General features: G+C 41.3%; 1 protein-coding gene across 2 annotated transcripts in view; it reads left to right on the top strand.

Annotated features, from left to right (window-relative positions):
• Positions 1-16,619, top strand: part of KCNG3 (potassium voltage-gated channel modifier subfamily G member 3) — a 47,020-nt gene that overhangs the window by 18,816 nt on the left and 11,585 nt on the right. The gene's annotated exons all lie outside the window — the stretch shown is intronic.

The following is a 16,619-nucleotide window of genomic DNA, read 5'->3' as shown; positions in this document are numbered from 1 at the left end:
GGAGTCACATGAGCAAAAGATTTAGGAACCCCTGTGCTCGAGTGAGTTAGAGGCAGGGTGAGAGCTGCCGGGATGGTTTTGGGGGACCACGTTGCTAGAGGTCAGTAAGTCAAGACAGCATCATGAAGTGTCAGGAAATGAGGGTGGTTGCAGATGGGGCATCATGTTAAGTAACTTTATAGGAAGGGGACAGGATGCCAAGGAGCATTTAAATCTTAAATAACAGGGGTGCCTGGGTGGCTCAGTCGTTAAGCGTCTGTCTGCCTTCGGCTCAGGTCATGATCCCAGGGTCCTGGGATCGAGCCCCGCATCGGGCTACCTGCTTCTCCCTCTTCCCCTCCCTCTGCTTGTGTTCCCTCTCTCACTGTGTCTCTCTCTGTCGAATAAATAAAGTTTAAAAAAAAAAAATTATTTTTTATTTTTTATTTTTTATTTTTTTAAAGATTTTATTTATTTATTTGACAGAGAGAGATAGAGCAGGAACACAAGCAGGGGGAGTGGGAGAGGGAGAAGCAGGCTTCCCACTGAGCAGGGAGCCCGATGCGGGGCTCGATCCCAGGACCCTGGGATCCTGACCTGAGCCGAAGGCAGACGCTTAACGACTGAGCCACCCAGGCGCCCCAAAATAAATAAATTTTAAATAACAATACTGAAACACCTGGAAGACAACACTAAGCTTTTGGATTTTATATAATCCCTCTTCATAGAACACTTCATGACAGGGTTTTACCTACCCCTTTACTCATTTGCTAACAATGTGCATTAACTTCTAATCACCAAAGATATAGTTGTATGATATGATGTAATACGTTTTGAAGAGAAACAGAAACACTTTCTTTTTTGTCGCTTTAAAGCAAAAACTCTGAGGCAGCATGGATAGTCTGCATGTCATCTTGTGAGCACCTTCGCATATGTTCAAGGTGGGAGTCGGTGAAATAAATATTACAGAGCTTCCCAATATATGCCCAGCAACATGTGACTTGCTTTATTTTAATTTTTAAAAAAGATTTTTAAGTAATCTCTACATCCAACATGAGGCTCAAACATAAAGCCCCGAGATCGAGAGTTGCGTGCTCTACCGACTGAGCCGGCCACGCGCCCCATGAATTGCTTTATTTAGAGAAAAGACTCCGAGGTTATTAGTATGTCAGGTTACAGGTTAGGCGATCGAGCAGTCAAGTGACTAACTGCAGCTGCAGGTCACAAGAATGTGAACGCATTGGGAGTCACCCGAGTCTGATTCCAGAGCTCGTGTGCTTGGGGGAAACTCCACCGCGTTCTGTGCCGTGGCAGCTCTGCGTCTGGGAATGTAGGTGAGGTGTAGAGACCTTTGACTCATGTCTCAGGAACCAAACTAAGGACCATGTTGAATTTAATTGATAGTTATTTATATATGTCATTTAAATAAATGGAAGTAAGCAAAAAAGCAGAATATTTCAGTCTCTATAAAGATAAAAATTAAGTTTTACTAGCTAATAGTACAATATACAACGGGCTTTTATTATTTTATTATTATTTTTTAAAGATTTTTTATATATTCATTTGGGAGAGAGAGAGAGCCAGCAAGAGCACGAGCAGGGTGGAGGGGGCAGAGGCAGAGGGAGAAGCAGATTGCCTGCTGAGCAGGGAGCCCCACATGGGGCTGGATCCCAGGACCCTGAGATCATGACCTGAGCCGAAGGCAGACGCTTAACAACTGAGCCACCCAGGCGTCCCTACAGTGGGCTTTTAAACACATGGTCCCTCTTTCTCAATTAATCTGTGTAATTTATTTAAATTTTGTTGCTTTAGGGCATTACAACAAATGCTCTGAGGATTTTTTTTTTTAATATAAGAGACCATTGAAAATAAAGCAAAATTTAAGCATTAAAAATATATAGAATTCCTGGGGCGCCTGAGTGGCTTGGGCAGTTGGGTGTCTGACTTTTTTTTTTTTTTTTTTGACAGAGACACAGCAAGAGAGGGAACACAAGCAGGGGGAGTGGGAGAGGGAGAAGCAGGCTTCCCATGGAGCAGGGAGCCCAATGCAGGGCTCGATCCCAGGACCCTGGGATCATGACCTGAGCTAAAGGCAGACGCTTAACGACTGAGCCACCCAGGTGTCTGAGTCTTGATTTTTTGCTCAGGTCATGATCAGGGTGGTAAGATCCAGCCCCAAGGGAGGCAGGCTCCGTGTTCAGCAAGGAGTCTGCTTGAAGAGTCTCTCCCTCTGCCCTTCCCCCCCCCACACATTTGAGTGCACGCACTCTCTCTCTCTAATAAATAAATAAATCGTTTAAAAAAAGGTAGAATTCTGGGGCACCTGGGTGGCTCAGTTGTTAAGTGTCTGCCTTCGGCTCAGGTCATGATACCAGGATCCTGGGATCGAGCCCCGCATCGGGCTCCCTGCTCGGCTGGAAGCCTGCTTCTCCCTCTCCCACTCCCCCTGCTTGGGTTCCCTCTCTTGCTGTGTCTCTGTCAAATAAATAAATAAAATCTTTAAAAAAAATAAAAAAGTAAAAATAAAATAAAATAAAATAAAAAACAAATAAAAAAGTAAAAAAAGGTAGAACTCCTTATGCCAATCAAAATGTGTTTTCCTGGAACACAACTACCAATAACTTAAGCAGAACAAATCAATCTGAAATAAAAGAAACACATGTTTTATGCAAAGGTAGAAGAGGAAATTATACATAAAACAATGATCAAGTCTTTCAAGCATGTAAAAAAGTAGAGAAGGTAGAACACCCAACACCTGTGTACCTACCACCCAACTTAAGAATAAAGCATAAAAAGTACCACTGAAGTCCACTGGGTGCCCCTTTGCTGCTGGAATCCCTTCCTCCTCCACAGAAGTAGCCACTTCCCTGACTTTGGTGTTATTGTTTCCACACATTTAAAAATACTATTTCCATGTTGGTACATACATGTATGTAGCTACACATGAAATATAGTGTTGTTTTGCACACTTAAAACCATTTTTCTGAATGGTACCATCAGTGGAATCTGCAGCTTGCCTTTTGAGCTCACGTTTACATTTTTGGGGTTTGGGCATGTTGATATCTACGGCTGTAGCCCTTGCATTTTAACTACAGTGTTGCAAGCATTGATGTATTTGTTCTTCTCTCAGTGGAAAGTTAGCCTTTAACTGTAGTGCCGCAGTGAGTAGTTTTGTTTGTCTCCGTACACGTATAGGAGAATTGCTGTAATGTGTCTACCTAGGACTGGAGTTTCTATATTGAAAGGTATGCACATCTCCCCTATATGTTGCTAATAGCTCTCCAGAGTATTTGCACTGATTTATTCCCTTACTGGTAGGGAATATGAATCTTTTTGCTCAGTCCTTGCCATATCCACCATATCAGATTGCTATAAAATAATCTCTCATGTTTAATTCTTTTTTTTTTTTAAAGATTTTATTTATTTATTTGACAGAGAGAGACATAGCGAGAGAGGGAACACAAGCAGGGGGAGTGGGAGAGGGAGAAGCAGGCTTCCCGCAGAACAGGGAGCCTGATGCGGGGCTCAATCCCAGGACCCCGGGATCATGACCTGAGCCGAAGGCAGACGCTTAACGACTGAGCCACCCAGGTGCCCCTAATTCTTTTTTAGATCAATTTTATTGAAGTATAATTTACATAAAATGAAGTGCATCCATTTTTAAGTATACAGTTTGATTGACATTTGACAGATGTATGTATCTGTGTGCTTCCCATCCCAGTCAGGATACAGAACATTTTTTTCACCCTAAAATTCCTCTCTGCCTGATTGCCTTAGGCAAGCACTGATTTCTGTCACTGTACTTAGAATTTAACACGACTGGAGTTGTATAAGTTGTACTCTCTTGTGTGTGGCTTCTTTTCATCGGCATAATGTTGTTACTGTTGTTTTAAAGCTATTTGTTTAAGTAAATTCTGCAGCCAACGTGGGGCTTGAACTCACCACCCTGAGATCAAGAGTCACATGCTCTGCCGACAGCCAGCCAGGTGTCTCATCAGCATAATGTTTTCAAACATTCATCCATGTGTTATTTATATCAGTAGTTCATTACTTAAACAAATTTTTAGATGTAATTCACATAAAATTCACCATTTTCAAGTGTACGGTTCGGTGGTTTTTACTATAGTCACGGTATTGTGCAGCCATCACCACGGTTCCAGAACATTTCATCACTCCAGAAAGAAACCTCTTACCTGTTAGCAGTCGCTCTCCCCTTTCCCCCCTTCGTCTTATCCCCTGACAACCACTAATCTATTTTCTGTCTCTATGGATTTGCCTGTTCTGAACACATCCTATAAATGCAGTTATACAATAATGGAGCCTTTTGTGTCTGGCTTCTTTCACTCAGCATATGTTTTCAAGGTTCATCCATGTTGTAGCATGAATCAGTACCTCGTTCCTCTCTGTGGCTGAATATGAATCTGTTGTATGGTTATGCCCCATTTTGTTTATCAGTTGATGAGCCATTTGGATTGTTTCCACTTTTTACTTTTACGAATAATGCTGCTGTGAATGTTCGTATATGCAAGTTTTTGCATGAATGTGTTTTCATTTCTTTGGGGTAGATACTTAGAAATGGAATTGCTGGTCATATGATAATTCTAGGTAATTTTTTGAGAAAAGCTCATTCCTTTTTGTAGTATTCCATTGTATGAATATACCACATTTTGTTGATCAATTCCTCAATTGATGGGCATTTGCAGTGCTTCGTTTTTATTCTTTAATTTTTTTTTAAGATTTTATTTTTAAGTAATCTCTACATCCAATGTGGGGCTGGAACTCACAACCCCGGGGTGAAAAGTCACATGCTCCACCAACTGAGCCAAACAGCCGCCCCTGCTTCTTGTTTTTAGTAATGAATAAATCTGTTTTGGACATTCGTGTACAAGAATTTGCATGGGCATACTTTTTTTTTCGTCTTGGACAAATACCTAGGAGTGAGTTTTTGGACCATAGAGTAGATGTATATTTAACTTTTAAGATACTGACAAACTGTTTTCCAAAGTGGTTGTACTATTTTATACTCCCACCAGCAGCGTATGAGCATTCCACTTGCTTTGTGTCCTCACTAACGCTAGGTCTTGTCAGTCGCTAATTTTGGCTATTCTAGTGGGAGTGTATGGTATGTTGTGGTGGTTAATTTGCATTTTCCTGAATACTAGTGAAGTTGGGCATCTTTTCATATCATTTTTTTACCATATACATTTCCTCTTTGTGAAGTATGAGTTCCTATCCTTTGCTCATTTTTCTGCCCTTTTTTTTCCTTAATAATTAATTATACATCCTTGGTACTGATTTCTGTCAATTATGTGCATTGCAAATATCTTCTTCCTGACTGTGGCTTGTCTTTTGACTTTGTTTATAGTGTGTTTTGATGTACAGAGGTTGTATATTTTAACATAGATTTATCAATATAGTCCTTTATAGTTTGTTTTATTATTCTTAAGAAAACATCTGATATCTTCAACATCATAAGGATTCTTACATATTTTTTAATATTTTCTTAAAATTTAAAAGCTGTATTTAGAAAAAAATTACTTAACTTTTATTTTTCAAATTTGGTCTTTAATCTCCCTAAAATTATTTATGATGTTAGGGATCTAATTTTTTTCGTGTGGATAACAGTCCCCGTAGCACTGTAGAACAGCCCAGTATGTACCCCGCTGATCTAGAGAGCCTTGTCTGCCATGTATCCCATTTCTGTGAGTATATGGACCTCTGGGTTTACTGCTCTCTCCATTGCTTTTTGCTGCCTTTGTTTTTTTGTTTTTGTTTTTTTCTTTTCTTTTTTGCTAAATCTTGCCAGGGGCAAGCTGTAATTAATCTCTTCGTGGAACCAGCTTTTGGTTTTATTCTTCTCTTTTTTGTATCTTTGTGTCCTTATATTTTTGTGGTTTTGATCTTTATTATTCTCTCAATTCTTCTTTCTTCTCCCTTCTGCCCTCCAGTTGTTCTGTTTCTGAGTCATACAACATTTGCTTTAATGAAAACTCATTTCAGAAAATCATTAACTCTCTTGATTGTGTCATAGGTTTTAGTCCGTCAGAAGTCCATCTAGGCCACTGGGGCCACTGCCACACTGTTTCCCAGAGTTGTGCCATTCCCTACCACCACCCACGATATATAAGAGTTTTAGTTGTTTCACGTCCTTGCCAATATTTGGTGTTACCGATTTCGTTAAATTTAGTTATTCTGTTGGGTGAATGGTAATATCTCATTGTGGTTTTAATTTTCGTTTTCCTGATGATGAGAGTATTGATCATCTTGTTTATGTGCTTATTGGCCATTTATATATTTTATTATGTGAAGTGTTCAAATATTTAGCCTATTTTTTTAATTGGTCTTTTGGTCTTTGTTATTGAATTATAGGAGTTCTTTACGCATTCTGGATGCCAGTTAATAATGTTTTGTATGTATTTTCCTCTAGTCTCTGGCTTTCCTATCATTTTCTTAGTGATGTCTTTTGTTGTACAGTAGTCCCCCCTCCATCTGCAGTTTTGCTTCCCACGGTTTCCGTTACCTGCAGTCAACCATGGTCCTGAAGTAGATGATCCTCCTTCTGACGTCAGAAGGTGGATAGTAGTCTAACACTGTGTCACGGTGCCTACGTCATACATCTCACTTCATCTCATCACACAGGCCTTTTATTACCTCACATCATCACAAGAAGTGTGAGTATGGGGCAGTAAAATATCTTGAGACAGAAAGGGGGTGAGAAACCACAATCACATAACTTTTATTAGAGTATATTGTAAAAATTGTTTTATAATTAGTTATTGTTGTTAATCTCTTACTGTACCTGATTTGTAAATTAAACTTTATCAGAGGTATGTATGTATAGGAAAAAAACAGTATATATAGGGTTTGGTACTGTCCATGATTTCAGGCATCCAGTCCACTGGGGGTCTTGGGATGTACCCCCATGGATAAAAGGGGACTAATATACCAGCGTTTTTAATTTTGATGAAATCTAACTTGTCAGTATTTTCTTTTATGGTAACTACTTTGTGTGTCCTGCATATGAAAGTTTGCCCACTGCCAAATCACAAAGATGATTCCTGCGTTTTTCTTATAAAATCGTCATGGTTTTAGCTTTTATACTCCATCTCATTAATTTTTGTGTGTGATATGAAGTTAGGATTGTAATACATTATCTTTGGTTTTTTACTTTTATTTTTATTTATTTATTTAATTAAAAAATATTTTAAGTAATCTCCATACCCAACATGGGGTTCAAACTCACAACCTCAAGACCAAGAGTTGCATGCTCTACCAACTGAGCCAGCCAGGTGCCCCATCTTTGTTTTTTTTTTTTTTTAAATCAACACAACAGATACATCCTTTTGTCCTAAATATTTCATGAGCCTCATAAAGGAGCTGAATTCACTAATGATGAACTTTATTATACCTTTTGTTTGTTCAAACATTTACTGAATACTTCACGATTAGGCACTATAGTGATTTTTTATTTTTTAATTTTTTTAAAGATTTTATTTATTTATTTATCAGAGAGATAGAGAGCACAAGCAGGCGAAGCGGCAGAGGGAGAGGGAGAAGCAGGCTCCCCATTGAGCAGGGAGCCCGAAGTGGGACTCAATCCCAGGACCCTGGGATCATGACCTGAGCCTAAGGCAGTCGCTTAACTGACTGAGCCACCCAGGCGCCCCTATAGTGATTCTTTAAAAGACATAATCCCCATTGCCCCTTAGCTGGGGAAACATAGATAAATGTACAATCACATCACAGTGTGATATGTGCTATGTTAGAGGTCAGCACTGGCTGTTTCAGGGGGCATGGGAGAAACCCAGTCATGCTAGGAATCGAAGGCGAGGCTCTCCAAGGGTGTGATACTTGAGCTCAGACTCGAAGGCCTGGTTGCTGTTAGCCAAGATGGTGGGGGGGTTAGATGTGCAAAGGAAGACGCATGAGAATACTTCACATTGCTTGGAACAGATGGTGCAAGGCGGTGAGTGGCATGATCTGGAGCCTTGTATGGTGTGAGCATGAATTCAGCTTTTATCTGATGATAGTTGGGAGTCAGTAACTCATTACTGGGAGTTGAACATTGCTGCTTTTAGCGCTGCAAATGTTTTGTATCCTTGACTGTAGAAGAAAACATTTAACTTGTTGTTTCAATAAGACCTAACTTGTGCATATATTTTTTTAAGATTTTATTTATTTTTTCAGTAATCTCTACATCGAACGTGGGGCTCGGACTTATAAGCCCGGAGATCTAGAGTCCCATGCTCCACTGACTGGGCCAGCCAGGTGCCCCTAACTTGTGTATATTTTAAAATAGCCCTATAATTGGTTAGAAAGACAGAAATCATCTTTTGTTTATATGTGTATGTTGGAAGCTTTGTGTGACGAAGTATCATTTATGTCAGATGTTTGCATGTGAGAACCTGGTACACAGTAATCAAGCAAAAATAACTCAACTTGAGCTCTGGACCTATTATTTACCTGTGGTTAGAAAATAGTAAATAATGATATTAACATGAAATACCTCACTTCTGAAAATATCATTCTTTTGAAATTCATTTTGAGTGGCTTTGTAGGTAGAAACTATTTTTGACATCAAAATGATAAAATGGTATTAAAGAATTGATACCAGTTTTTATAAGATGATCTTGTCTGAAGAAGAGGATGGCCTCCTGATACCGCTTCTTGTTTCTTAATTCTTTTACTAATGAATTGCCAATTAAATAAAAAGGGAGTAGAACTCATCTGGGTTGTTATATATGGAATGGGAACAGAACAGATTAATTCTTGTGGCGAAATTGATTTTCTTATAGTATTTAGATGGACCTGTGTCTGTTTGGGGTGGTGGTAAAAGTGCTGGGAGAGATCACTGTGCCCACCTGGAGTGGAGAATCAGATGGCCTGGGAGGGTGGGTGCTGATGGGTCTGGATTTCTGTTGCTCTCATCTCCTGGAAGCTTTTTAGTAATGAGACTCGGAGCCACGGATTTTGGGTCTCTTCACTCGTATGTGTATGTCCACTGAGAACATGGTAGTCTTCTAAAACACGTTCCTTGGCAGCTGAGGAAGAGAAGCTACCCCGATGTCCCTGACTTTGAGAGCCTCAGCCCACACCGCAATGCCCGATGGTTCTACACAGTCACCCCAGAGCCAAGGTCTTCAATTAGAAGGTAATGAACATGGGGCGCCTGGGTGGCTCAGTTGGTTGAGTGTTGGACTCTTGGTTTCGGCTCAAGTCATGATCTCAGGGTCATGAGATCGAGCCCCACCTTGGGCTCCGAGCTTAGCAGGGAGTCTGCTTGAGATTCTCTATCTCCTTCTCCCTCTGCCCCTCCCCCTGCTCCCACGCACTCTCTCTAAAATAAATAAATAAAATCTTTAAAAAGAGAAGGAAATGAACATGAACATTGAAGCAAGACGTTGATGAAATTCTTCTTTTTTAAAAAAAAAAAAGATTATTTGAGGGGCACCTGGGTGGCTCAGTTGTTAAGCGTCTGCCTTCGGCTCAGATCATGATTCCAGGGTCCTGGGATCGAGCCCCTCATCAGGCTCCCTGCTCGGCAGGAAGCCTGCTTCTCCCTCTTCCACTCTTCCTGCTTGTGTTCCCTCTCTCGCTGTGTTTCTCTCTGTCAAAGAAATAAAATCTTAAAAAAAAAAAAAAGATTATTTGAGAGAGAGAGAGAGAGAGCATGAGTGGGGGGTGGGGCAGAAGCAGAGGGGGAGAGAATCCTCAAGCAGACTTCCCGCTGAGAACAGAGCCGTCTCGGGACTGGATCCCAGGACCTTGAGATAACGACCTGAGCTGAAATCAAGAGTCGGATGCTTAACTGACAGCCACCTAGGCACCCCAAGATGTTGATAAAATTCTTTACAGAATTTCACTCTAGAAAGATGATTTCTGTCTTTCCATCTGTTAAGAAAATGAAGAAGATGGTTCAGAGTGGCTGCTTTCTCTTGTAGTGAGATTTTTCTGGGTGGTTTCCCTTTCTTTACTTGCCTTTCAGTTTAGGGACAGCCTGGTTCCCTCTGCCTCCTACATCTCGCCGGGAGGTCTGGGACAGTGACGAATGTCTGCCGAGTGCCGGGCGTCTGCTCACATCCTTGTAGCTGGAGTCTCTACCTCGCCATAGCCTGCCAGTGGCAGGGTTCTGCTGAAGGCTTCTGACATCCATCTCCCATCATTTCATTTCATTCCTGTCATCTCCTGCTAGTTTGGGCCTCCCATTTGTCTTGCCTGTGTCAGAGCCTCCTGACTGTTCACACCCTCCAGCCATCCCATACACTCCTGCCCGGTGCATATTCCCACAGTCCACTTGGCCTCTTCCGAGCTCAGGGGTCTGGCAGCATGCCCGGCACGTAATAACCTCTTAAGAAATGCTTATTAAATGAATGAATCTACCTGTTGCCAAATCTTTACTGGGTTTCCTTTGCCGTAACTTGACTTTCATAATTCACCAGCTTCACTGTCAGGCTTCTCTGTACACACCCAGCCATAATTTCCCACAGTCACCCCCTCTTCCACTGCACATCTCTCTTTGCAACCAAGTGAGGCCCCTGTTCTCTGAGCACCACAGTACTTTTCTGCTGTGCTTTTTCTGACTTGGCCCCTCTGCTCCTTTTCCTACTGTCACTGCATGGTTTTTGGCCTTTATTTTTGCTTTTGAATATTTTGTGGTCCTCTAACCAGACCTCCTGTTTTCAGTCTCTCCTCTAGCAGAAATGTCCATGTTGCAGACTTAGCACCCTAGCTAGCCACCAACTTAGCCTGGTGCTTGTTTCCTCAACTATAAGATAGGGATAATGCAATAGTGATGACCAACTTACGGGCTCTGAAGAATAATAATATATAGTTCAAAGTTATTTTTTTTTTTTAAAGATTTTATTTATTTATTTGACAGAGAGAGAGAGAGCAAGAGAGGGAACACAAGCAGGGGGAGAGGGAGAGGGAGAAGCAGGCTTCCAGCCGAGCAGGGAGCCTGATGCGGGACTCGATCCCAAGACCCTGGGATCATGACCCGAGCCGAAGGCAGATGCTCAACCACTGAGCCACTCAGGTGCCCCAATCTCCCTCATTCTCTTGGGATAACCACTGTTAATAATTTGATCACTTGGCCCCATTCCTGGGTACATTTGTACCTATAAAAATGACCTGGTATATTTAAAGCACCAACCTCCTAGTCATTTTAATAAATGGTACCTGTGATCATTGCCATCAGATAAACTTCCATTTTTGTCACCTGCTGCCTCCATTAGGCTTTTTTTTTTTAAAAAAAGCTTAAGTGTAGCTGCTTTCACATCTCCAAATTTACCCAATACTTTCCTGCCTTTGCTTGTGCTGGTCTTACCATGACAAATTAAATTGCCACTTTTTTTTTTTAAGAGATTTTATTCATTTATTTGACAGAGAGAGCATATCAAGGGGAGCAGCCGGCAGAGGGAGAGGGAGAAGCAGGCTCCCCACTGAGCAGGGAGCTGGATGTGGGACTCGATCCCAGGACCCTGGAATCATGAACTGAGCCAAAGGCAGATGCCCAACTGACTGAAACACCCAGATGCCCCGAAATTGCCACTTTTTCAAAGAAGCCTTCCATAATCCCTTAGGTGAAGGAAAACTTACCTTTTTCTAAACTTCATGCATGTTGATTACAGCATTTATCACTTTCTGTGTTTTATATTTGAGTGTATATGGGTAGGTTGTTGTTGGAGAGGGGATGTCTTAACTTTTCACTAAGTTTTAAATTTGGGGGGTACTAAGTTATAGTTTGTCTTTCTCCTCCTCCTCGTCTCCCATTAACCAGTTTTTTAAAGGATATGATAAAGGATACAAAACAACAGCCAGATGAAGAAATACATAGGGCAAGGTATCGAGAGAGGGTGTGGAGCTTCCATGCCCTCTCCAGGTGCACCATTCTCCCCAGATCTCCATGTGTTCACAAACCCAGAGGCTCAAAACTTGAAATTGTATTTTTTTTTTTTTTTTAAGTAACACCTGTGCCCAACGTGGGGCTTGAACTCATGACCCTGAGGTCAAGAGTCATATACTCTACTGACTGAGCCAGCTAGGCATCCCCAAAATTGTATCTTTTATTTATTTATTTTTTATTTTTTTTTAAAGATTTTATTTATTTATTTATTTGAGAGAGAGAGAGAGAGAAACAGCATGAGAGGGGAGAGGGTCAGAGGGAGAAGCAGGCTCCCCGCTGAGCCGGGAGCCCGATGTGGGACTCGATCCCAGGACTCTGGGACCATGACCTGAGCCGAAGGCAGTCACTTAACCAACTGAGCCACCCAGGCGCCCCAAAATTGTATCTTTTAAAAAAAACTTCTTATTTGAAATAAGTTTATACTCATAAGAGGTTGCAGAAATAGTGTAGAGAGTTCCAGTTACCCTTCATTCGGCTTCCTCCAGTGATAACATCTTACATAACTATAGTTAAATGCTATCTGTAATTCATCTTTGTAGACCTCTCTGTGGCTCTGTAGAGTCTGGTATACAGTAGGTACTCATTAGCCTTATTGCGTGATGAATGAATTAATGTGCTCCATGGGCTTAGAACCACAGCCAAGTAATAGATTGTCATCCCATCCTTATTACTCCAGGACATTGGCTTGCCCTGGCTAGTACTGACCTATCTCAGGAGACTCAGACCAAAGCCATGGACATTTCCTGACTCTCTTCATGAACATTTAGTTGACCCACCAGGCAGGGAGGACGAGAAAGGGTTCTAGAACTTATTTCAAAATAATACCTGAGGAGGGATATGGGTGCGTGTGTGTGTGTGTATGTGTGTGTGTATGGAGGAATTAGCTATGAGCTGATGGTTGATGGGACTGGATATTTGGGAGTTCATAATACCATTCTGTCTTCTTTTGCATATTGAATGGGTCTCAGTTTTTCATCTCAAAAGTTACACACACACACACTGCCACATTGCCAAAGCATTATAACCATTTCTTAGGTTTTAGAATCCATCTCTATTAAGTCACACTAGCAAGACAGATCTCCTAGCAAGATACATACTACCTCAGGTTCTACCACAGTGCACTTAATTCATGTATTTGGGTTGAAAATGGAACTGATTATTATGCCTAAAGGAGAAGGGAAGGGTTATGGAAACATTCTGAAGTTTGATGGAGATCCACATAGGATGAGCCGCTCCCTGTCCTAGCAGAGCAGGTGGTGTGGTCCTTGGATGTACAGTCAAGATCTTGGTTGTTCCTTTGTAGAAGGTCACTGGTCCCACTTTATCTATAAAGAGAGAATGTGGATCTGGTGCCTGGATTGCTAAAACAGAACAGAGAGATGACAGAGAGAAGTGGTACTGTGCAGTTAGGAGGTGGAGCCCCATTTTACTCAGGCAGGGAGAGAACCACATGCTCCTCTTTGCTACTCTGGGAGTAAGTGGTCAGGGGGGGAATAGATCTGGCAGAATTACAGCAGCCCCTTAACTCCCAAGTAGGGAGGCCAGTCTTGCATAGCCAATCCTCAACTCCCGGTGGCCTTTCTGTTTATCACTCTCCTTCTCCTGCCAGTATTCTAAAGAAATGGCCATCCAAACACAGACATGAGTAAACACATAGTATCAAGTGGGGAACATAAAATAACAAGTATAGGGGCACCTGGGTGGCTCAGTTGGTTAAGCGTCTGCCTTCTGCTTGGGTCATGATCCCAGGGTCCTGGGATCGAGCCCTGCATCGGGCTCCCTGCTCAGTGGAAAGCATGCTTCTCCCTCATTCTCCCTCTGTGCTCTCTCTCTTTCTCTCTCATATAAATAAATAAGTCTTAAAAAATAAAATAACAAGTATACAATGATTACAGCAATAAGGAAATACATAAATCCCAGCCAAGATTCAGTGTAGTACATAACCAATGAGTATGTATTATCAATCTGCCATTTGTGAGCTGTGGGGCATGAGCAAATGACTTGTCTTTACTTCAGTTTCCTCTGTCATAAGTGGTGAAAATAACAAAACCTATTACATTTCATTGTGAGAACTAAATTAATACATGTGAATTTAGAGAAAGATGCTTGGTACTTGAGTGGGTACAGAATCTGTATTCTCATTATTGTTCTAGGTTGGAAGATAAAAAGATGTGAATGATACAGATTTTTTTTTGAAGGTAATTAAAGTGCACAAGAAAAGTCAAGATTTGTTTTTAAAATTCTATTTTCCCCATTCAACTTACTATTTTTTTTTAAAGATTTTATTTATTTATTTGACAGAGAGAGAGAGACACAGTGAGAGAGGGAATGCAAGCAGGGGGAGTGGGAGAGGGAGAAGCAGGCTCCCACTGAGCAGGGAGCCCGATGCGGGGCTCGATCCTAGGACCCTGAGATCATGACCTGAGCCGAAGGCAGTCGCTTAACGACTGAGCCACCCAGGTGCCCCTCAACTTACTATTTATGGAGAAAACTCTTGTAAGGACATAAAAGACACTCTAGGTAATGTGGTGACATTGACGTGCAGTGTGTTGGAAATTTTTATTCCACCGTGTTATTCTTACACTGTATGTGCCCGTTAGAAATGTGATTGGAAAAAAAAAGAGATGTGATTGGAAATGCCTTGTACATTTAGGCCTGAAAGCCTGGGGTAGGAAGCGTGTGACTTTTCCTTTTGTGGCATTCCTGGGGTTGTGCTGGTTGGTTCAAGCTGCTGGCAGCTCCATCATGGTGATTGCTCTTCTATTTGGGCATGCTTTATACTTTTTCTTTTTTCTTTTTTTAAGATTTTATCTATTTATTTGACAGAGAAAGACACAGCGAGAGAGGGAACACAAACGGGGAGCGGGAGAGGGAGAAGCAGACTCCCCGCCGAGCAGGGAGCCCGATGCGGGACTCGATCCCGGGATTCTAGGACCACGACCTGAGCCGAAGGCAGTTGCCTAACCGACTGAGCCACCCAGGCGCCCGCTTTATACTTTTTCTTAAATTTGTTATTAAATTGGGCAAATAATACACGCTCGTGGTAAAGCATTTAACGATACAAAAGGGAATGAAGTAAAAAGTGAGTTTCTGTCCTGCATCAGGTTCCCAGGTTCCCTCCCTAGAGGCAGCTACCAGTGTTAATGGTTTCTTGAGTATTCTTCCAGAACATGTGTGTGCACACAAACACGTTCAATCATAGCATAATTTATGTATGTTCTGCACCTGTACGTCTTGAAGAATGTTTCACATCAAAACACAGTAATGCACCTTATTCCTTTTCTTACCCACATAGTATAAGGTAGAGTCATAAAGTTGCCGATATCAATTTCATATGATTCAACCTAATAACCTTGGGAAATATATTTATATAGTCAATCTCCTATGCATAGACGTTTCTCTATCTTTTTTTATCCTTGTGTATTACAAGCAGTGGATCTCATTGTACAGTTCTTGCGTGAATATGAGGGTAAGTGTGTGGGATAAACTCTTGCAGTGGATGGCTGGGTCTCGTGCTGTATTAAGCTTGATATATCCTGCCAATTACTCTTTTAAATGGCTTTACCAATTTATGCTGCAGCCAGGAGTGTATAAGAATACAGGCAGAATTCTTGGGGGGCCTGGGTGGCTCAGTCGTTAAGCGTCTGCCTTCGGCTCAGGTCGTGATCCCAGGGTCCTGGGATCGAGCCCTGCATCAGGCTCCCTGCTCCGCGGGAGGCCTGCTTCTCCTTCTCCCACTCCCCCCGCTTGTGTTCCTGCTCTCGCTGTGTCTCTCTCCGTCAAATAAATAAATAAAATCTTAAAAAAAAAAAAAAAAAGAATACAGGCAGAATTCTTGAAAGAAGAGTGGAAGGCTAGAGCGTTCATCCTTGCCTTCTCTTTCTACTCAGGAAGGCACTGAACTGATCTCCTTTTGAGTGTGAAGGGAGGACTGTGAGCCCAGAGATGGTCTGTAACAACAGTAATTATAGCCACAATCTGTTAAGAACTCATTATTATTTTTTTCACTTACTATTATTTTATATTATTTCATTTAATTCTTATGACAACCTAAGAGATAAGTTCTATTATTGTCACCATTTAACTGATGAAGAAAATTCAGGAGGAGAAATTAAATAGCTTATCCAAAGTTCCATGGTGAGTTACTAGTGGAAAGGGGTGGCCTGCCTCAAGATCCTGCTATCTTCCTCCCTGTGCTGTATAGTTTCATGTACAAAAAAAGGATATAGTATTTTTATTTTGGCTGAAAAATGACCAAAGTTTATTATCTTTACACACACACACACACACACACAGAGTTGTCTTTAAGGAACTTATATTTCCTCTTTCCCCACCAAAACAATAAGGTTGATTTTTAAAATCCTATTCCAATTTAAAGATAATTTGAAGCTATTATATCAAAAATATACCTGTACTTCCGTGTTTGTTGCAGCATTATTTACAATAACCAAGACTTGGAAACCATGTAAGTGTCCGTCGACAGATGAGTGAATGAGAATGTGGCGTGTATGTAATGGAATATTATTCATCCATATAAAGAAGGAAATCTTGCCACTTATGACAATATGAATGGACCTTGAGGGCATTTTGCTAAGTGAAATAGGTCAGACAAAGAAAGATAAATACTGTATAGTCTTACTTACAAGTGGAATCTAAAAAGAACCAAACTCAAAGATAAAACAGTTGCCAGAGGAGGGCCCTAGGGATGGGAGAAATGTGGGTGAAGGTGTCAAAA

This window comes from Mirounga leonina, unplaced genomic scaffold (assembly GCF_011800145.1).
Source record: "Mirounga leonina isolate KUSES-001 unplaced genomic scaffold, KU_Mleo_1.0 Mir_125, whole genome shotgun sequence".
Taxonomy (NCBI): Eukaryota; Metazoa; Chordata; class Mammalia; order Carnivora; family Phocidae; genus Mirounga; species Mirounga leonina.
The sequence above is the reverse complement of the archived record's forward strand: the minus strand, read 5'-3'. Positions and strand labels throughout refer to the sequence as shown.